At 41.4% G+C, this 23,985-nt stretch overlaps 1 long non-coding RNA gene across 1 annotated transcript in view; it reads right to left on the reverse strand.

The window, feature by feature from the left end:
- The window catches only part of LOC129151524 (uncharacterized), a 96,246-nt gene that overhangs the window by 16,913 nt on the left and 55,348 nt on the right, over window positions 1-23,985 (reverse strand). The window lies entirely within an intron of this gene.

Here is a 23,985-nt window from a genome sequence, read left to right on the forward strand (position 1 = left end):
ATATGTCATCACCACCACCCCACCCCACCCACATACACAAACACATACATTCACGTCTAGCTTCATGCCTACACACTACCTCTTGGACATTCACAGGCCCCTGAAACACATGTCATAAAACAGCCTTGACAGTTTTTATAATGCATCAGTAAAACAGATGAAGTGTGCACCCCCAAAATATGCAGGTTTACTTTTTAAATTAAAAGGTAAAATGGACTTTCTGTAGAGAGCCTATTTCCAGAGCATATCATCATATCTCGGGTTAACTGGGTAATTCTATTCCCATATGGTTATCAGAATTCTAAAGATAGCTCCCCAAGATTCCCATCTCCAGGTCATTCGGCCAAACACTAATCTAGGTACTGCTGTGAAGGGATTTTGCAGATGTAATTAAAGTCCCAGCGTTAACGTTATGATTTGGAAATTTTTCCAGGTGGGCCCAATCAGGTGAGCCCTTTATAAGAACAGTTTTCCTCAGTTGGTAGCAGAGAGGAAGTATAAGAGATTCTAAATGTGAGAAAGATTGGACGGTGATTGCTGGCCTTGAAGATAGAGAAGATCAGCCCTGGCCGGCATGGTTCAGTGATTACAGCATTGGCCTGCCCACTGGAGAGTCTCTCAGGTTTGATTCCCTGTTAAGGGCACATACCTGAGTTGCAGGTCTGATCACTGCCTCCAGTCGGGGCTCATGTGGGAGGCAACCTATCGATGTGTCTCTGCCATATTGATGTCTCTCTGTCTCTCTCTTTCTCTACCCCCTTCCCCCCGCCATTCCACTCTCTCTAGAATCAATAGAGAAAATATCCTCACTCCCCAAGTGAGGATTAAAGAAAAAAAGGAAGAGAAGATCACGTGAGAAGGACTGTGTGTGGCTCTAGAAGCGATGGCTCTGGGCTGACAGCCAGAAAGAAAACGGGGACCTCAGTGCTGCAGACCCGGGAACTGGGTTCCACAGCGATGTGACTGAGCGTAGAAGCAGGTTCTTCCCCAGGTAAGAGCCTGACTGATCCGATACCTTGAGTTCTGCCTGTGGAGCACCAAGTAGAGAACCCAGCCCAACCCACCCAGACTGCTCACCCACAGGACTGTGAGCTAATTAGCGAGACGGTGTCCTAATCCCCTGCGTTTGTAGTAATTAGTTACACAGCAGCACAAAACTATTACGTCCCTTTGATTTTTACATCTCTAAATAAAGGCAATAATGTCTGGCTATGTCTAAGAAGCATTCTGAAAATAAATATTAACAAGATTTAATTAACTTGTTTTAAGTTCAACAGAGAAGAAATATATTAACTTATTTACAAGCTGCTATAGTTTTTTAATTATATTACCCACTGAAGTTCAATCCAGGGCCATGAGACTCTTTAATCTCAGTTAGGTTTGTTTTCTCATATTTATGGCAGTTGCAGGTCAGGGCTAATGTTAGAAGCCACAACATATGGGTTTAGAGCAGTGGTCGGCAAACAGCAGCTCGAGAGCCACATGCGGCTCTTTGGCCCCTTGAGTTTTTAGCAAAGGCCAGCTTAGCAGTACCCTAATTAAGTTAATAACAATGTACCTACCTATATAGTTTAAGTTTTAAAAATTTGGCTTTCAAAAGAAATTTCAGTCGTTGTATTGTTGATATTTGGCTCTGTTGACTAATGAGTTTGTTGACCACTGGTTTAGAGCATGAAATTCTTGCTTCAGCAGGGACATGATTTAATCTGCAGCTTTTTCATTTCACAAAACAATCTTCTGCATTTTGTAGGTTCTCTACTGGATGCCACATCTGCATGTGAAATAATGGGATTTTTTTTCCTTAGCTATATTTCCTTCTCTGAAAAACTTGACCTATTCCTTCAAAAATATGTTGAAATTCAGCAAGCTCTATTCTGATCTTGAGAAGATTATGAGAGAAGAGGCAAAAGATGATCACACCTGTTTAAATAAAATTGATCACTGAGACAAAGAAAACCCAAAAGTGGGGCAAGATCATTCTGACTACATAATCATTCCCTTAGTAAACAGAGACATAAATGGTGCTAAGCTGCTAACCCAGATTTCTCCTCTTGAGAATGCTAGGTAACCATGGAGTTCTCAGATGAGCACAACCCCAAGACCAGACCTAGTTTAAACACTGACCTGGGGAAGAGGAAGAGGAAGGGAGTAGTTAAGTAAGCGAGAGGTTGTATGCGGGGTGAGCACATTCCAATTTAGGGAGTAGACTTTATACACAGGATGAGGAGATGGAAGAAGGATAGCTTGGTACTAAGAGCTACAGGACTCTAGGTAAGTTACTTAAATTCCCTGAGCTATGTGTAAGTCAGGATAATTTTTCAGCCATCTTTGCACAGGGCCTAGGACATGGAGTTCTCAATAAATGATGGCTGCATTAGGATCATGCAATCTCATCCTTCCGCCCTTTTCCAAGAATCCTGGATAATCATCTCTATTCTAATGGATGCTAATAGCCCTGCTGGCTAGTCTGAAGTATCATGTTCAAAGCAAAAGACTACAGGCCAGTGTCCGGGCCAGAAGTCTCACTCAAATACTCCCTTAGGGTAGGGAGGGACAGAGAGAGTAGGGCGGCAAGGGGAAGCTGATTCCCTGGGCAAGTACAGGATATTTATTAGATCTACAGAAGGAAGGACCTGTAGTCAAAAGTCCACAAATAAAAATCTCTTTCTAAAGCAATTCAATTTTCTGGCCCAATCAGTTGACAATGACATGGCCATTGAAGATCATATTTTCCCAACATGGTCCATTTTCTTGGCTTTCCTCAGTCATTAATTATGACCATGTTTTCCCAAATGTGGAAATTCCCCTTGCACAGATGCTGCTGCTGGCCAACCTTCCTTTCCTGAGAAGTCTCTACAGCACAAAAATATTTTTGTTTTCCCCAACTGCCCACAGGGAAAATTTCCTCATTCTTTTTTTTCCCCTCCTCCCTTAAAGCCCTTTGACAATTTCCAGGAATCTAAGTAAAACAGAATCACTTAGATCACTGGAGAGCCTTTTAGATGTTCCATTTCTAACAGAGCAAAAAAGAACCCTGCACTTTAAATTTAACACTTTTAAATCAATATTAAGGGTTCCTTTTAATAACCAAAGTCAATGCCACTAATATCAGCCACATTCTGCCTGAGACTATGGCTCTGGGACTTGGGAGCTTCAATTATAAACAGAAGTGGCCAAAGTGATTCTCCCTGTGTCTGGAGCAAATGTCATTATGTGAAATGTGCTTCATCCACATTAAAGCCCTATACAAATGTAGGCATTTGGCACCAAAGTGGGTATATTGTCTCTAACTATGACATCTCACATCAAAGAAGTGAGGTGGCCACTTGATGAATTTAGGGTAGGAGGAAGAAGTGTTTTCAAGTGTGGCTTTACCTCCTTTCCATGGAATGTGGCTCCTGCTCTTTATATATGATAAAAGTAAAAGCAAGTAGCAGAGACATAAACTTGGCACCTATTGCTTGATATGTATAAGTATAAATAGTAAAAGAATGGTTAAGTGCCACTCTCAATTAAGGATCAATTAAATTACAGCATATCAGTGGAAAAATATTAATTTACTAACATTATTTATGCTTTTTTCCCCCAGAAAAATGATCAGGTGGTCTAATGTTCTAGTGTTTATGAGATAAACAGGGCTATTACTGCACGAAATATCAGTACTTGTGATTAAGCAATTACGATATGTGGGTTCCCAAGGAAATATTGGCTTTCTTCTCCCACCTATTTGACCTGCATTTCCTCACTGTAAGCTGGTGAGTAAGTCAGGAAATGGCATCTAATTTTGTATTAGCATTAGTCAAATGTAAGTAAGTTCTATTTAAAAATTTTAAATGGAAATAACTGGGATAATCTGCCAGTTGACTAATTAGTATCAATCAATGAGTCCTGAATTTAACACAGATAATGGAGACAATAATGTCCCTGATTTTTGCAACATAAGCGAGCAAAATTTCCTTTGAGTTTGAAAACTTCCAGTTAAGTCTTTGTGCTACTGTGATTTTAATGAGGGATACTCAGGAGTGGGGGGAGGTGGACTTTATTCTTTTCTTTTCATAAAGAAAGAAAGAAATAAAAATCATTTTACTTCTGCAAGAGAAATGAATGGGGTTAAAATGACATACTTTAAAAAAAATTAAAAATTACAAAATTAAGAGCATAAACCTTGCTCAAGGAAATATTTATATGCTCGGAGAAAGAGGACTAACCAGTAGAAATGGACCTTGATGAACCATGTAATAATTGGTAAAGAAATTTGCAGCCTGGAGGATCCAAGATGGCGGCATAGATAAACATCTGGGCTGCTGCCGCCCACAACAATTTCCAAAACTACAACTAAAAGACAGAACGACTATCACCTAGAACCACGGGAAAGCTGGCTGAGCAGAACCTCTACAACTAGACCGAAAGAGATAGGAGCAATCAGGGCGCAAACGCTGAAAAACTGAGGTACAGGGGAGTGCGCGCGTGATATGAACTGGCGGCGGAGCCCAGCTGGAGGCGGGCGTTGCTTTCTTCAATCTGAAGAGAGACAAGCCCCCAATCTCTCTGAAATCCAGTTTCTGGGGAGAGACTGGGCTGTCTGCCAGCGGGTCGGAGAGTGAAGGTGGCTTACTAGCAGAGCTGCGTGGAGGTAGAATTGTTGGCTGCGCCGGGGCGCGAGACTGCGGGGATGCGGTTGCGGGGACACGGTTGGAGGCGGCTCACTGCCAGCCATTGCTGTTGGCCACACCCTAGCCTAGTGACGCCCTGAGACTCCGCCCCACACAATCTACAAACACACCCAAGCTCCTAGCAGTGGCTTTTGCTTATGAATGGCCTTCTCTATTGCAGTTTAAACTAGTAAACTTGCAACCTGGTACAGACAGCTCCAAGGCCTCCAAACTCCAAGCAGGAGGAGAGGACGGCAGTTCTCGCTGTAGCTCCTGCAGGGTAGCCTCAGACAGCAGCTGAACTAGCCAATGCACCTAGTGGTCAGTGTGAGACACCAGATTTCAACTCCTCACATCCATAAGTGACACATTCGGGAGGCGGACTCAGTGAGCACCAAAGCCCCACTCAAACAAGCCCTGTACCACAAGTGTGTCTCCAGCGCAGCAGCACTTCCATTATAGACACAGCAGGTCCTCAGAGCCAATTGGCCTGGAGGTCAATTCCTCCCAGTGTACCAACAGCAATCAAGGCTTTTAACTACAACAAGACTTTCCACTCAGCCCACAAAGGGGTGTACCAAGAGTGACCACCTAGGGTGATTAGGGAAGCTGAGCTACTGGCCCCTATAGGTCACTGACCACACAAAGCCACTCCATCAACACAGGGAGGCAGCCAAAATGCGGAAACACCGAAGTATGTCACGAATAGGAGAGATGGAGGAAAGTAAACTACTGGACGACACAGTGTTCAGAACCACATTTATAAGGTTACTCAAGAATCTTCTAAAAACCGCTGAGAAACTTGAAGAGACCTTCAAGGACCTTAATGAGAATACCAAAAAAAATGGAAAAGGACCAGTCAGAAATTATGCATAGACTGTCTGAAATAAAGAATATACAGAAACTCAACTGTAGACCACCGTACCCCAAGAGTCAAACCAAAGATCTGGAATATGAGGAAGCAAAAAACACCCAACCAGAGAGGCGGAAAGAAAGAAGAATCCAAAAGTGTGAGGATAGCATAAGGAGCCTCTGGGATGGCTTGAAGTGTACCAACATCCGAATTTTTGGGGGTGCCAGAAGAAGAGAGAGAGCAAGATACTGAAAACCTATTTGAAGAAATAATGACAGAAAACTTCCCCCACCTGGTGAAAGAAATAGACTTACAAGTTCAGGAAGCACACAGAACCCCAAACAAGAGGAATCCAAAGAGGACCACACCAAGACACATCATAATTAAAATGCCAAGGGCAAAAGACAAAGAGAATCTTGAAAGCAGCAAGAGAAAAACAGTTAGTTACCTACAAGGGAGTACCTATACGACTGTCAGCTGATTTCTCAACAGAAACTATGCAGGCCAGACGGGAGTGGCAAGAAATATTCAAAGTGATGAATAGCAAGAACCTACAACCAAGATTACTCTACCCAGCAAAGCTATCATTCGGAATTGAAGGTCAGACGAAGAGCTTCACAGACAAGAAAAAGCTAAAGGAGTTCATCACCACCAAACCAGGATTACATGAAATGCTGAAGTGTATTCTTTAAGAAGAGGAAGAAGAAAAAAAAGGTAAAGGTAAAAATTATGAACAACAAAAAGACATCAAATACATACCTACCAACAAGTGAATCTAAAAATCAAGTGAATAAAAAATCTGAAGAACAGAATGGACTGGTGAATACAATAGAATCAGGGACATAGAAAGGGAGGGGATGGACAATTATCAGGGGAAGGGGGTCTGAGGAGTGCAGGAAGAGATTGGACAAAAATCTTACACCTATGGATGAAGACAGTGGCGGGGGGTCAGGGCATGGGGGGGGGTGGGGAATCAGGTGGAGAGGAGCTATGGGGGCGGGAGGGGAAAGAGAAACACCTGTAATAATCTGGACAATAAAGATTTATTTAAAAAAATAAATAAAATCAATAAAAAAACATTGGTAAAGCACTGGCACTGGCCAATCAAAATAAAACAGATTGGACACTTGGACATAAGCAACTAGAATGGCCAAACAAATATGTACCAACTAGATATCAACTCTGATGATTTTATATGGTCCTGAGAATCAGTGTAAAGTTGATTTCTAAACCAAAAAGCATTATGAAAACATATTTTGTTGTAATATGGTTTAGATGCAATTGAATGGAGGGTACGATATGGATATGTAGACAAAAATAAAAAATATCTGCTAATTTCTATTGAACTCCCATTCTTACAGTCGCTTATGAACTGAGAATTCTTTTTTTTACTTCCTCTTATCACTTTTCAGGTGAAATAGACATTTTAAAAAGTCGAGTTTTGGATCTCTTTAGACCAGAAGTGGGGAACCTTTATTCTGCCAAGGGCCATTTGGATATTCATAACATCATTTGTGGGCCATACAAACTTATCAACTTAAAAATTAGCCTGATACATTTATCAAGCATTTAATTAACTCACCCCTAATGCCGTGGTTGGGCCAAACCAAATGACTTCCTGGGCCTTATCGGACCAATGGGCCAGACGTTCCACACTTCTAGACCAGGATCAAATAAGACCATGTTTAGATACCTGGATGCTAGTTGTTTTTTTTAAAATACTAAAATATCTCTTATTTCCATGTCTGGAACGATATTCCATAAAAATCTATGAAGGTTATTTTTAGATGGTGGGATGTGGAGTATTTTTGTTTGTTTTCTTCCTTATATTCTTTTGTGCTGTTTGAATTTTTTCAATAGTTTTTTTTTTAACAATTCATTAAAATAATTAGTTTTTTTAAAAACCTCTCCCTTCTATTTACTTAGCTGTATTATAGTCCAGCCTTCTATCCTCTCTATTAGATAATTGATTTTCTGAATTTGCATCTTCCAAATTCAACACCACTTTCATTTTGAATTCATTTTAAAGAAGCTTCCATTGAAGCCAAAGTGGAAAGGCAGGATACTGCTTCCACAGGGCACACCCTTTGAAGGATTTTCTTTTGTTATTTTTGTTCTTTGCGCTGTCATACCTCATTGTTTCAGAATATTGCTGAACTGTCCAATTTCCTTTGAAAAGAATACCATCAGATGTACAATTTAAGTAACTTGGGAACACATTGCTCAGCTTAGGTAGTATTTGTAAATGTTGGAAAGACCCCTGGATAAGATTCTCGCAGAGATTTCTGTTTGTTGTACAGATGTCACAGTGACAAAAGAAGATGAATTAGGAAGAGACTTAGGAAATACCATGGTCTTGAGGCTTATACATTCTTTACACAATTTTCCTTTTCAGGATCTGTTTCTTGTGGTGTGATGAACACCACAAACCAATGCGATTTCCAAAGTCTTTAAGCCAAATGGTTCAGCTTCTTTACATTCCCCATGGACCCTAAAGAGTTTTATTTATTTATTATTTATTTATTTATTTTAATTTTATTTTTTTTAGGGAGAGTAGAATTGAGAGGGAAAGATAGAAACATCGATGATGTGAGAGAAACACATCGATTTGGTTGCCTTCTGCACAAGCCCAGACCAGGGCCAGGGCCACAGAGGAGCCTACAACCAAGGTACGTGCCCTTGACCAGAATCGAACCCTTTGGTCTGCAGGCTGATGCTCTATCCACCGAGACAAACTGGCCAGGGCAGGGTTATACTTATTTAATACTGAGTAATAGAAATTCAAAAATAGTTGATTTTGTGAAGGGTGGCAGGATTAAGAATAATTCGTTTTTTTCTCTTGGGTATCGTCCACTTGATTGTGGTTTTAATGTTGTCTGTGCTCTTTTTATCTACCCCTCTGTCAGTATAAATGTGAAAAAAAGTAGGACTGTTTCCATCACTGGAAAATGTCAAGGTCAGGATGGATGACTGTCAGGTATATTCTAGAAGAGAAACATACATTTAAAGAGAACTTGACTACAATGACCTTCCAAGTTTCTTTCATCTTTAGATTCTGTGCTCTGAAGTCTACCCTCTACCGATGGTGGTGATGCACCATACTGAAGTGACAGGAGTTTCTTCTGGCTACCCTCTTCACTTGTCTTGAACGTGCATCTCTACAGGGGTGGCAGTTCTGAGAATTAAACAGATGGAGCGGGTGGGAAAGTATTCCTAGGTGACATGGAGCTGTCCAGCAATCAAGGGAACAGCACACACTGTATTTAAATCCCAAGTAATGAGAATATGGCAGTTTGGAGCAGGGATTCAGCTATGTATACATGTATTCAGTATATGTACATGTATGTAGAAGTATATGCTTACCCAACCCCAACCCAAGGAGATTTTTCCTGTTTTCTTTATTGCTTTTCATTTAAAATGAGTCAATGGTCTTTTAAAATTGTGTAGGAAAAAGGAAGGTAATAGTGTAAGGGCAAGATAGAAGAGTCACAGAGGAAGAAAGGCAAAAATAGTACAGGCTATTACCCTGTACAAACAGCCTTTCAGCTTAATTCCAAGGTATTTAGCCAAACACACACACACACACACACACACACACACACACACACACGTAAACATGCTCTATAAGTAGATGAGCTCAAGTCTATAGCAGCTTCATTATTTATATTTTGCAATCAGTAATATAGTCATCAGAGCATACAATTAAAAATGCACATTTCAAATATTAGCTTACAAAGTCTTCCCAGAATATATAACTAAAAAATTAAAATTTAATTTAATTTGCCTTAAAAGGTTGCTCAGGCTTTTTCCCTCTGCAAGTGGCAGATGTATTCACTTTGATGAATACCCACTTGATTGAAGTGCTGAAGAATAACATAAAAATCTAAGCATGTTTATAATATTTTTATAAGTGAATGGATACCTAGCCCTCTTTTTCTTATATTTTCTTCTGGAAGAAGGAATCAATGTTTCCACAGATATCCTAGATTTGAAAAGAAAGGATTTTGGGGAAACATCTCAGCCAGCTCCCAGGTGCTAGGCAATTATATAGTAACCAGTTTTATAGGTAAAACAACTAAATATGGAGAGGCTAATTGCTCCATAGTAATTTTTTTTAATATATTTTATTGATTTTTTACAGAGAGGAAGAGAGAGGGATAGAGAGTTAGAAACATTGATGAGAGAGAAACATCGATCAGCTGCCTCTTGCACACCCCCTACTGGGGACGTGCCCGCAACCAAGGTACGTGCCCTTGACCGGAATCGAACCCGGAACCCTTGAGTCCGCAGGCCGATGCTCTATCCACTGAGCCAAACCGGTTTCGGCCCATAGTAATTTTTAATGATTGTAAAATGTACAGAGTAACATATTCATTGTAGAAAATTTGAGAAATACAAAAATATCCTCAAAAAAGAAAATCAAAATCATCCTGGCATAACTCTTCTTCTGATGTTTAGCTTCCTAAGTACATGTATGTGGTCACACACAAATTTCACGCTCAATATTTCTTCAAGATGAGAAAAAGGGCCAAAACGAAACAGCTGTTGCTCTGCCTTATCCTAACCTGGAATCACTGCCCACAAACTTTAACCACCCTCTTTAACTGTTTCCTGTACCCTTAGGCCCAATCTGACAATAAATTGTAAATGAGGTGCCAGATCTCCTCTGTAGAAAACAGCACTAGTGTTGTAGGCAATTCCTTACCTTTCTCTTCCTAATAGAGACCCAATAATTTATAAAGGAGATATGACAGTGCAAAAACGACTTTATTTTTGTGAGTTAACACTGGAGGTCCCCATGCTGACAGCTGCAAAGGCAGTCACACGCTTACAGAGCAACAAGCCCTACAAAGGAAGAAGTTCACTTTCACTTTGAGAATCCTTTTATCCTCCATGATTTGGATGGCTTAAATTTGTCACCTGAATTTGATATTAACATAATCGTCTACATTTCAGCTAATGGATGCACCTGCTTCTAAGACTTTATTTTAGCAGTTTTAATGAGCTCTTCAAAGGAGTTTTCCTGGACTTACTGCACTGCTAGAGAAATAGCAGCTAACAACGCATTCACATCTGTCCATCTGTCTGGGGTAAGGGAAGTGAAGCTGAGGTGTGGCTGTGGCATTTGGAAAGAGCACTGGGGTAAGTGGGCTGGCCAAACAAGGTTATTGCCTGTTTGGTCGAAATGTATGGATCCCAGGCAGTTCACTTAAGCTCTCTAAATCCCAGTTTCTCGTGTATATAATAATGGTCCTGATAGGGAGTACTTATAATCTGAAAGACCACCTGAATTAATCTGAAAATAATCGTATTAGCTTACATCCTAGAACACATATACTTATGTGAATAGCGGGTTAAATTTCTTACATATGAATAGGGGGTTAATTTTTTCTTAAGTTTCCTTTTCAAGGCCTGTGCAGAATGATTGAGGAGGTGACTCAGCTGTGAATCCAGCAAGCGGAACCAATAAGCAGGGTCAGGCTGACCCAGCAGGAGTCAAAACATCATCTCATCAACTTCATCTCATCACCTGATAACTGATGACAATAGCTGACATCTGCGGACCTCCAGGCCTGCATGTAGCTGCATTCTGTTTCCCAGCCCACTCCCCTTTATAATCCTGTCCCCTGGCCCTTGCTGTTAGGACAGGATTTGAATGCTTGTAAGCACCCTTGGTTGGCTAGCCTGCCAATAAATGCCTAACATGCTTCATCCCTGCCTTCCTTATTGTACACAGCCACAGGCAGCCGGAGCCCAAGCGGAGGTTTCCCGGTAACAGTACCCATCTTATAAGCTTGTAAGGATTAAGCACCTCACCTGTTGTAAGTACCCTATAATGTTAAATCTTATAATTCTTGTGTTTATTATTAAAAAGATGTGACTTTAGATGAATCAAGCAAATTCTATTTCATTGGTTGTAGGTTGTAAGATGGTTCTTAAATGAATAATTGCTCATTGAGATCTTTAGTAAGAAAAAGATCAAATTGATGTTTTTTAGTTAAATAATCAGGAAGTCTATTTCAACGCTGAATCAGACTTGAACCCCACAGTGAAGACTTTTTGAAAAAGACATCAACCAATCTCCAGAAGTCCAAATCCTTAATCCTGTAAGCCATTTAGAATTGTTAAGTATTATGTACATGTTAGAATATTAAGATAGTTATTTACTTTTAATACATTTTATTACTTTTTATTATATTATCAAATTTACTTTATGCTGTTAACACTCTGATTTCAATATATTTTCATGCTGGTAATCTCTTTCCTCCTTTTTCCCCATATGCTCCTCTGTATACTTTAATTTGAAAAGTACGTTGTAATAACCCATCTAAAAATCGAATGGAAAATGAAAAATAGGACAAATGTTGCTTTAAAGATACACACAGCAGATACATTACAGATCAATTGGAGGTAACACCATGGAATAAAGACACTGTAGATTTTTACACCCCCCCCCTCTTTCTTTCTTTCTCTCTCTTTTAGTAAAATAGGTAGCACAAAGGTTAAGAAAATGGAAAATTCTCCTATTCCCTTTTTATATCAATGAAAATGAGACGACTATCTTGGCTGAGATGGAAGAAATTTATTGTCCTTTTCTCCTTTACACTGTGCTGGCCAACAGTCTTCCCTCAATAATTGGAGCCATTTCATTGGTGTTTCACCCCACATGTCACAATCTAGACAATTGCTCAGATTGAGAGAGGCCCAGCTTGGTTATCTCCATCAACTCATTATAGGGGTTTCTCTGCAAAGGCATTGTGTTCTGGAAACCAGCAATTTGACTCTGCTGCCGTAGGCAGGCGTCTGGAAACTGCCTCCCCACATTTCAAAGGTTCCACTTTATCCAGAAGTGCATGGAGCATCGTTCCAGAAGACATTCAGTTCTACTCAGAGACCTCAGCTTTGTAACCTGGAAAACAACCCCGAGGGAGCTCTCCTCCAGCTGCTCCTTCACTGTGTTTTACTATTGAAGGCAAGCTGGCCTCCTCATGAGGGGGACCTGTTGTTTACGGCCTGGCTACTCACAGTGCGGGCCTCAGCAGGGCAGCATCAGCATCAGCATCAGCATCAGCATCAGCACCACCTGGGAGCCAGTTAGAAACACAGAGTCTCAGGCTCCGCCCCAGACCTACTGAATTAGAATCTACAGCCTAAGATTCCCAGGTGATTCGTGTGCACATTTAGGTTTAAGAAGCAGAGGTGGCCCTGGCCAGGTGGCTCAGTTGGTTGGAGCATCATTCATACACCAAAAGGTTGCAGGTTTGATTCCCGGTCAGAGCACATATCCAGGTTGCAGGTTCCATCCCCAGTTGGGGCATGTATGGGAAGCAACTGGTTGATGTTTTTCTCTCAGATCGATGTTTTTCTCTCTGCTCCCTAAAAAATCAATAAAAAAAATCCTTGGGTGAGGATTTAAAAAAAAAAATAAAAGGGGGGCAGTGGTGTAAGGAATCTGCTGGAGATTGCGTTTCCCAGCAGCAGACATCACCATCTCCTGTTCCTAAGCTGGATCCATCCACTTTCCACTTCTCTCTACATAGGTTTCCCTGCAGTGCTCCTGGGCAAACTCTCTTTTGGATGAGTTCCCAGCCTGTGGGTCTTGTTGTGATCCGCATTTCTATGGTTCAGGTGGTCAAACATGGATATGGCATAGGCTCCCACTAGCTAAGCCATATTCATTCCCCTCCAAGTCATCTTGCCCTCCCTATTCCCACAGCTGTAGTGTTACCATCTTCATAAATTATTGTGAAAGAAGAAAATTACCAAAAGAAAAAAAATAGTCTCAATAAACCTGCATAGTTTAGAGCTAAAGAATATGTTAAAATTTTCCATTGTGGAAATTTCCCAGCTCCTGGGCTCTTCAGATTTTTTTTTTTTTTTTTTCAGAGCTGCAAGCAAAGAATGGAAATTTCCAATTGCAGCATCAAGGGCTGCTGTTCTGCTGACTGTCTTGCTCAGCTGGGGTCATCTGCTTCTCTAAAACATCAAGGAATGCCAAGGTAGATCTGAGGGAACACACACTTCCTCTGCAGGAAGGAGAGAATGTCTTTGTGCTGCCTCCACGCTGCGATGAGGAGAGGGGATGGAGAGGTGGCATGCCCTGCTCCACCCACCTGAGTGGGAATTTTGTTGACAGTTACCACATCAGCAGCTTATCCTAGCTGACATCTTTCCAATGGCAGCTGGCTGGCAGGTCGTGTGTGTGTGTGTGTGTGTGTGTGTGTGTGTGTGTGTGTGTGTGTGTGTAAGAATTCCCTGGGGGGAGGGGGAGGTAGAAGGAGGTAAAGGGGAGCTAAATGGTGATGGAAGGAGACTTGACTTGGGGTGGTAAACACACAATACAATATACAAATGGTGTATTGTAGAACTGTATACCTGAAACCTGTATAATTTTATTAACCAATGTAATCCCAGTAAATTCAATTAAAAAAATACACAAGATGTAAAAAATGAAAAGAAAAGAAATCCCTAAGGTGAGTGGGAGATGCAGAGAGAGGAGAGGAACCAACATTTGTTAAAGTCTATCCTTCCAAGTTCTCTGCCAGGAATTTGATATATATTATTTGACCTTTATGTGACCTGCCCAAAGGTCAACTCCTGATTTTCTGCACCCCAAATTTGGAAGCTTCATTTGTTCTTCCTGACACAGCACTATCTCCCCTGACCCTCCCAGAACCATGTCATCTGCACATCCTGAAGGTTTGTCTCCACCTCTTCAATGAAATCAACAGCTCAGTTCCTCTTTACTGTAAGTTGCAGTATGTTTTCATTCACAGCTGGTCCTGATGTCTGAGTCAACAGGCGTCTAATAGTTCCCTAAATCCTGTCCTGTTCATCTCCATGCACTACCGCTGTCTCTGCAGACGTCTGACGGTGGCACCCTGACTGGCTCTAGGCCAGAGGGAATGTTCTCAAACTGAAGTTGTGTGGCTTGTCTGAGTAGTTTCAGAGTTTTGTTTTCATTTTTCTTTTTTTAATTTTTTTTTTTTTTTAATTTGGGGGATTCTGAATGACTCTAAGGCTCAAGGGTTACCTCTATTTCTTCTCTTCCTACTGACAGCCCATGGTACCAGGAAGACAATAGTTAAGGGAGACTTCTGAAATCACTGTTGCTATTTACTCTTAACATTATTTATTGAGGCAAGTTTGGTAATAAGGAAAATACTCCAGCAATAAATTTAAAAAATATCATCACATGGCAAGTGATTCTTAATTTTTTATTTATTGATTTTGTGAGAGGAAGTAGGGAGAAAGAGAGAAGATGGATGGAGGGAGGGGAGGAGGGAGGAAGGGAGGAAGGGAGGAAGAGAAACATTGATTTGTTGTTCTACTTATTTATGCATTTATTGATGGATTCTCGTATGCCTGACCTGGGATCAAACCCATAACTTTGGCATATTGGGATGACACTCTAACCAATGAACTACCTAGCCAGGGCTGCAAGTGAATTTTAAAAAGAGTATTTATTCTTTGTCTTTTCAATCACATCCATATCCATAGATAGCAGTGTCATCTTTGAATACAGTGGACAATTTTAATGCCACCTGATAACGGAAGTAGAGAAAGTGGGAATGGTCAGCAAGAATGTTGTAGGCCCTGGCCGGTGGTTCAGTTGGTTAGAGCATTGTCCTGTACACCAAAGGGTTGTAGGTATGATTCCCTGTCAGGGCACATACCTGGGGTTTGACCCCTGGTCTGGGCGCCTATAGAGGGTAACTGATCGATGTTTCTCTCAAATGGATGTTTCTCTCTCTCTCTCTTCGTCTCCCTCTCTCTCTTTCTCTCTCCCTTCCTGCCTTCCTGCCTCTCTCTCTAAAAATCAATAAACATATCCTTGGATGAGGATAAAATAATAAAGAATGTTGTGGGTCTGTTTAGGCTTTAGTCTCAAAGGCTAACATGTGTTTAGTCATTGGTAACTCCTGGGATAATTATTTTCCTTATCCCTTCAATCCATTAAAACTGAGTCTAGTTCCATGAGGAATTCATCAAGATGGCATTTTAATAGGGTCTGGATCTCATATGATAGGCACCACATTTCTGACAGGCCTCTTTCCATTCCTCTTCTGCATCTGTCATTAGCTAGAGGATATTGGTCCTCTTAGTTAAAGACAATGATGATTCATATCTGTGGGTGGGGCTGAATAGACGTATGATGACTGTTCCTTTGCACTTTAGACCACAGTGATGACTTTTAAAGAAAAATTTATGGTTGGAATACATGCTGTTTTAGATGCTGATTGATTTCAACCATGGCCCCACCTCTCTCCCTCCTGTCTCCCTGCCCCTTGCAACGTGACTTTGCTGCTCCTCCCAGAGTTAGAGTCCATTTCCCCACCCAGGCCACTGAATGTAGGCTGGCCTTTTGACTTGTTCTGGCCACTAGACTGCAACAGAAGTAACTAGACTGGGCCAGTTCCAAGCCCTAGCCTCAAGTGTACACTTCCACTTGCTTTCTTGGAACCTGCTTTCTGAGGGGTAGGGGGCGGGGGTGAGAGATTGTGTGGAGTAGAGATGAGCTGAGGCCATCCCAGCCTAGCCAGCCCAGGGCTAACACACCAGCTGGCCACAAAGGCATGAGCAAGCCCACCAAGATCATCTGGGCCCAGCCCATGAGAAATAGTAAATGTAAGCCACTAACTTTTAAGGTGGTTTGTTATAAAGCAATAGGTAACTAATACAGATGACCAATGCCCCCCCCCCCCGCCCCTTTTTTTTTTTCTGACTGACAGGAAGCTCCGAGTCAAATCTGAGGGCCAATCACAGAATCTATGCTCATTCATTATTCATGTTTATTGCACCCTTTAGGGCTAACATATCTGCAATCTTCTCTCTCCTTGGTAGTGAGTTTTAAAAATTTAATAACCTACTGTTTTCCACATTGGTTCTAAACCAAACTAATCCCTGACCTTAAATATTTTTACTTGTCAGCAGATTAGAAGAGATGGCTCTATGGCAGGATTGGCAAACGTTTTCTGTAAAGAGCCAGCTGGTAAACATTATGCTTCGCAAGCCATACAGTCTCTGTCCCAACAGCTCAACGCCACCATTATTGCGTGAAAGCAGTGCTAGACCACATGTTAACAAACGGGCATGGCTGTGTTCTAAGAAAACTTAACTATAAAATAGGCGGTGGACAGGATTTTGCCCTCAGGCCATAGTTTGCTAACTCTTGATCTAGAGAAATCTATGTTACTATGTAAAACACCTTCATCGATTGTCTGAGCCCATCAACTTTACTGTAATTCACCTCAATTAATTTGAAAAAACAGGTAAGTTAAGTGAATTTACTTCCTCTATCAGAAGACCAGAAGGGGCTGACCTCAGAGCAATTAATAGCATTTGTACAGGGCAAGCAACATACCGAACAAGTTAAAATTCCCTAGTGACTTAGTCCGTGGTTGGTTATTTAGTTAATGCTCAGGGGGACAAAAGCGATGTCTCGTTTGTCTTGTTTCATTTCACAGCCTCTAATCTCAAACACGCTGTATGTCACAATGAGGACGGAGCTCCCGTCGTACTTGCCTACCCAGAGCTCCCTGAATGTATTGTGCTATTTCACGCCTCTCTAGCTCTGCACACAATGTTCCTTCTTCCTGGAACACACTTAGCCCTCTTCTCTTACTGGCTAACGCCCACTCGCTGATCAAAACTGAGCTGAATGATACTGCCTCTTGGAAGACTTTCCTGAGTGCACCTCCACCTCCTCACCCTGAACTTCCAGTCTGCACACTCAGTCTCCGCAATTATTCTACTAAATTAATAATTAAAATAGATAATCCTTATATGGTGCCAGGCACCTACTATGTGCCAGGCATTGTTAAATATATCATTTTTAACTGAAATTATCAGTATATTTGTCTGTTTCCTTAGTGCAATCATGCATTCAAAAACACTTATTGAGTACGTCCCAACTTGTGCTAGGTAAAAAAGATAAATAAAACACAAGCCTATAATATAGAGTGTAAGCCTACTGAGGGCACATAGTATGTCTTACTTGTCTTTATTTCTCAATACCTAGCAGTCCAGACCAGAGCTTTTAAAATTAACGTCAGATGAATGAATGAATGAATGAATGAATGAATGAAAATATCTAACACTTGTACAATACATACGTGCCAGGCAATGTCCTAAGCTCTTTACATGTGTTAAGAAGCAACAACAGGCCCTGGCTGAGTAGCTCAGTTGGTTGCAGTGATGTCCAAATATGCCAAGGTTGTGGGTTTGATACCCCCTCAGGGCACATGCAAGAATCAACCAATGAATCAATTCTCTCTCCTTTCCTCTCTCTCTGAAATTAATCAATAAACAAAAAGACAAACAAACAAAAAAAAAACAACCAGATCCAAAATAGAGTCACTTGTGGTAAGCTCCACCAATACTTAATACCTAACCTAATTCAGTTGTGACCTCTCCCAGGAGTGGACTTTTACAACAATCAGTCCAGAATTTCTCGGTCAGCACTAGTGAAGTAATCTGCCTGATAAGACCCCCTGCCTTTCCCTAAAATAACATGTCCTTGTCCTGGCTGGGTGGCTCAGTTAGTTGGACCATTGTTCTGTACTCCTGTACACCAAAAGGTTGCAGGTTCAGTCCGCAGTCAGGGCCTGTATGGGAGGCAACTAATGTTTCTTTCACATCTCTCTCTCTCTCTCTCTCTCTCTCTCTCTCTCTCTCTCTCTGTCTCTCTCTCTCTCTCTCTCTCCCTTCCTCCCTCCCTCCCCCGCCCTCTCTCTCTCTCAAAACCAATAAATAAACAAACAAAACATATCCTTGGGTGAAGAATTTTAAAAAATTTCCTTGCCTGAAATAATTCACTCTCTTAATTTTCTTGTCCTGCCCCATTTCAGCCTATAAAAGCCTTTCATTTTGTATAGCTCCTTGGAGCATCTTTCTGCTTACTAGATGGGATGCCACCTGATTCATAAATCACTTAATAAAGCCAATGAGATCTTTACATTTACTTGGTTGAATTTTTGTTCTTTAACACATGGCTACACTCATTTACTCCTAAGAATTTTATGGGGTAGCTGATAGAATTGTCACCACTTCACATTTGGGGAATCAGATTTGGAGAATTTTTAAGTAATGAACATGCCCACAGCCACACAGATAGTACGTGACAGAGCTGGTTCCAGAGTCCATGCTCATAATCACTGGCTGAAATGAAAGCTGAGTGACTCAGCAGAAATCCATTGCCACTCCTGGAAAAGCAATTCAAAGGATGTATCTACAAAGACATGGGTAGTGATTATGTGCTTGGGTTTAGGAGTCAGAATTATGCTTATATTTGCACTCAAGTGCTCAGGGTAAGTGATCAGTGGGGGTGGTGCTTCCAAAGGGCACCCTCACAGTTACTCACAGCACGGTGTGCACAGTATGGTTGCATTCTGAGCTCCACCCTGATTTCTCCCATGGCCATCTCCTGCTCTCCGGTGGGCATGCACTGATGCTTGAGGAGCGACTCCAGCACAGCTGCCAGCATGGACTGCTGTTTTGACTCTTCCCTGGTAGAAAGCAGGATGATACAGTAGATCCATCCGTGCTGGCCTATGCCAATGGACACTTCAAGTTAGCATTCGTTTATTTATTTATTTTTAATCCTCACGTTCCATTGATTTCCAAAGAGAGTGAAAGGGAAGGAGGGAGTGGGGGGAAGAGAGAGGGAGAAACACCAACATGACAGAGACAAATTGATTGGTTGCCTCTCCCACATGCCTGGACCAACCGGGGCTGGGGTCCCTGCAACCGAAGTACCTGCCTTTGACGGGAAATCAAACCCGCAACACCCTGGTCTGCAGGCCGATGCTCTAACCACTGAGAAAAACAGGCCAGGGCTTAAGAAGACTACACGGGAATGTCCATAATGCTGGTGAACCTGGTCAGCCTTGTGCCTTTTTTTTTTTTCTAAGGCTTTTTGCCAGTCACTCACTGATGGCTCTGGAAGTCCCTATGGGGCCTCTCAGCAATATGCCACTCAGTGGGGAAGACACAGACAGGCAGAGACAGTGACTGGCCTTCAGCAGTCTCTGAGGACAGGCCTGCTCTGCTGAAAAAGAAAGAACAGATATTTCCAATAGAATGTCACTTCTGAAACAAACAGGGGTTTGAAATATTTTAGGTTTGAGCATTAGGACATCAGAAAATAAAAGTGATCACAGAGTCCCTGCAGACCCTTGAAGTCACAGTCCCTCTGAGTGTAGAACAAATGTGCACATTGTCCTGCCTCCAGGCAGTTTTCTTTAAAAATTTGGGCTGGCCCGGCTGGTGTTGCTCAGTGGTTGAGTGTCGACCTAATAACCAGGAGGTCATGGTTCGATTCCTGGTGAAGGCACATGCCCAGGTTTAGGGCTTGATCCCCAGTTGGGCGTGTGCAGGAGGCAGCCGATCAATGATTTTTCTCTCATCATTGATGTTTCTATTTCTCTCTCCCTCTCCCTTGCTCTCTGAAATCAATAAAAATATATTTACAAAAAAATTGGACCAAACTTTTCATGGGGATATAAAGTACAGCATAGGGGATATAGTCAATATATTATAATAACTACATATGATGTCAGATGGGTACAAGACTTCATACATTTTATAAATGTCCCATCACTATGTTGTACACCTAAAACTAATATAATATTGTATGTCAACTGTAATTGAAAAATAAAAAAACATTTTAATTGGAACTTTCCCCTTGACTCCTTTTGCAGTTAGGTAAATAGAATACAAAGAGGCAATTTGCTTGGTGGCCTCCACTGATGACTCAGAGGACCTAACAAAGACAGGCCAGGGTTAGGACTAGCTCACACAAGCTTCTTGTTCCCAGTCTGAGGCACAACTGAGCCCAATTAGAATTCGACGATTCAAGACTCAGCTCTTGCAAGCAATCATGTGTCCCTGCAGAGCTATGCAAGATTATACCTGCAGGTACATGATAAGGTTTGAGAAGTTACTGCCTTTCCCTTTCTCCTCCGCAGGCTTTCCTCCGGTCAGTTATTAATCACGGAACTTCTCAGGAGCACACTGGCTGCCTGGCTGGAAGACTTGAGGAACATTCAGTTGACCAGTATTCTTGGGTACCTACAAACACTTCTCAGGACTTGGATAGAATTTATACTAGTAGCCCCTTATTTTCCAAGTAATCCAGACATTATTGCATTTATAGCCCATTTCATACAGTTTAACACTTAGTAATTCTCTGCTTGTTTCATTATGTAACATTTTTCTTATCTGGATCATAAACTCACTGGGCAGGGATCATGTCTTTACTTCGTTTGAATCCTCCACAGACTAAACAGAATGGAGGATCCCCATCTGGGCGGTCAAGGAAACGTGACCACAGGCCAGTGTCTGGAGACCCGGGTGGTTTCTGAGCCCCCTGCCCGCTGCCGCTGGGAATAAGGTATTCAGGAAGGATGTAAGTGTCTCAGATGCAATTTCATCTTAAATTTGTCCCACGTACCTCACCAGTTTGTTGGGAGGATCAAGTAAGATAACATGTGCAGTATTTTGTAAACCAGTATTTGATAATTACCTGAGGGTAAGAAGTCTTCGAAAGAGGCACGCCGCCAACATCTGATTGATTTTTACTTGTAAGTTATTGTTCCCCTTTCCTTACAGTCATTTCCTTTAGGGGGTTTATTTCTCAGGATTTAATTTTATCGGAGTGGCACAGCCACTCCCCATCTTTCTAATACTGTGTGACATGTTTCCTGGTGCATTTTATTCCGAAGTACCTGAAAATTTGATTAAAATCTAAGCAAACCAACCAAAAAGTCACAAAGCATGCCATGGTCACATTATCATACAAGGACTCCTTGGGATCAATGCTTTTGTTGTCTGCCAGAGTTTCAGAGCCTTTCTTGTGCTGCATCAACCCACTAGAATTGTACCCTAGGCAAGGAGTATGCATATTTCTAAATCCTAGCACCTGTTTAATACGTGAGAGTGATAGATCATTGCTCTACGTCCAGGCCAGCTGAGAAGAAAATGAAAAACGTGGCCCTTTATATGGAAAATTTTACAAAGAGATGCCACTATGAAACACTTTTAGAATGATTCATCTATTTATAGTCCTTATTTTCTATTTGTTCTTAGAAAAGAGACAGTCTCTCTGTAGTAACAGGATTCTATACTATCAATGGAAAAATCTTTCAAACATGGTTTTTCCTCAAAATGCTTCTGGAAGATATAGAGTTTAGTCTCAGGTGTTTTTTTGTTTTGTTTTATTTTGTTTTCTCATTTAACTGGAGAGAAAACATGGAGACACTAAGAGATAAAATAAGTTGCATATTCTAGGGATTCCCCATCTAGTACTCTGAGTCCAAATAACATGGAAGTAAAAATAACTAGAGAACTGATAACTTGTTTCTGGTAAGCATTATAATCTCTTACTGAAAAATTTCAATTTTAGTATTTTCAATTAATTCATGAAAGCTATGTGAGTCTATTTTTTTCCAAGTTCAATCAGAGAATGTCAACTGTAGGGTTCAAACACTTTGTCAACATAGTGAATCCAGACCAGATCTGAACCCCATTGATAACTATTAATGATGCTGTTTTTATGAGACATAAAAAGAGGAACATCTTTTTCAGCATTAACCAATCCAGAACAGTCTTTGAAACCTCATTTATTTTCTTTTTCAAACTTTGCTTTCTGGTAAGTTTCAAACATATACCCTAACATAGAAAGAATAGTAAAAATGGACCCAACTTCCACTGTCATCATCTAGCTTCAGCATGTGGCCAGTCCTGTGAAGTCTCATTTTTCGTAGGTATTAGTAGTAAGCAAAATTACCATACTTTCCGGCGTATAAGATGACTGGGCATATAAGATTTTCCTGGGTTAAAAAGTTGTCTTATACACCGGAAAATATGGTATTTCCATCTTAGAGGTGAAGTGACTTGTGCTCAAAGCTGCATAGATATTTACCGTATTTTCCAGCATATAAGACGACTCTTTAACCCAGGAAAATCTTATACGCCCAGTCGTCTTATACTCTGGAAAATACGGTAACTCATACTAATGACAATCCTATATAATAAAGAGGTAATATGCAAATTGACCATCACTCCAACACACAATATGGCCGCCCCCATGTGGTCAAAGATGGCCGCCCCCCTGTGGACACAAGATGGCCGCCACGAGATGGCAGTTGGGAGGGACCAGGCCTGCCAGGGAGGGCAGTTGGGGGCGATCAGGCCTGCAGGGTAGGGCAGTTAGGGGTGACCAGGCCTGCAAGGGAGGACAGTTAGGGGTGACCAGGCCAGCAGAGGAGGGCATTTAGGGGTGACCAGGTCGGCAGGGGAGGGCAGTTAGGGGAAATCGGGCTGGTAGGGGAGCAGTTAGGCATCGATCAGGCTGGCAAGGGGAGTGGTTAGGGGGTGATCAGGCTGCCAGGCAGAAGTGGTTAGGGGCAATCAGGCAGGCAGGCGAGCAGTTGGGAGCCAGCAGTCCTGGATTGTGAGAGGGACGTCCAACTGCCCATTTAGGCCTGTTGGGATCGGGCCTAAATGGGCAGTTGGACATCCCTTGAGGGGTCCCAGATTGGAGAGGGTGCAGGCTCGGCTGAGGGGCACACACCGCTCCCTCCCATGCACGAATTTTGTGTACTGGGCCTCTAGTACATTATAATGTTCAAATCAGATAACATGCTTATTCATATATATTTTTTAAAAATAATTTCTTTTCATCAGTTTTCTTTCTCACTCTCAAATCGCCCCCATTTCTCCTGGGACTAAGAAGGGGCCAGCCCCTTTAATAGTCAATGCCAGAGGAAAATACCTAAGAAGAGGAGGAAGCAGTAGATTTACAATGTATTCATTATTCTCTTTCTATGGCATCATGCCTTATTCTCTCTGCCTAAACATTGCAAGAAAATAGTGGTGATGGAAAGGGAGGCCCTTCCAATGGAAGAACTGATTCGTTGTCCCCGATGCCCCCATAATATATGACAAGTGGTAGATACTGTTAGGAGATCACTCCATGTTGATGCTAAAGGGAGAGAGAGCCCCAGGGACAAACAGTACAACCTAAATGTTTCAAGGTATAGAATTTCTTATATATAATAGGCTCTTTATTTGATTGATTTATATACATTAATAAAGAAGTTTGCAGAGTACAAATAGTTTGCACTATAGAATTACTCTAAGATTTATCAAAATACATATAAATTTGTAGCCAAAGCATACCCATAGGGAATCTAAAATAATAATATTTTTTAAAAAGAAGTAAATTAGAATGACAGAGTTGGTAGAAGTTATATGACTTTAACATAACTTTGGGTTTTTTTCTTTTATATTGTTCCCCAATGGAAAAAGCAGCAGAATTCCTACCTAGATGGTAACACTTGTACCATTCACTTAATTGTAGGAGTCTTGATTGCTCTTGGGAATGAGTATACTGCTGTGGCATGAAGTGCGAGGTATAATTTAAAGCCAGACAAGAGAGAAAAGGCTTCTCTCAGAAGCAATATAATCATGTAAATG

Source organism: Eptesicus fuscus, chromosome 14 (genome assembly GCF_027574615.1).
Source record: "Eptesicus fuscus isolate TK198812 chromosome 14, DD_ASM_mEF_20220401, whole genome shotgun sequence".
Taxonomy (NCBI): Eukaryota; Metazoa; Chordata; class Mammalia; order Chiroptera; family Vespertilionidae; genus Eptesicus; species Eptesicus fuscus.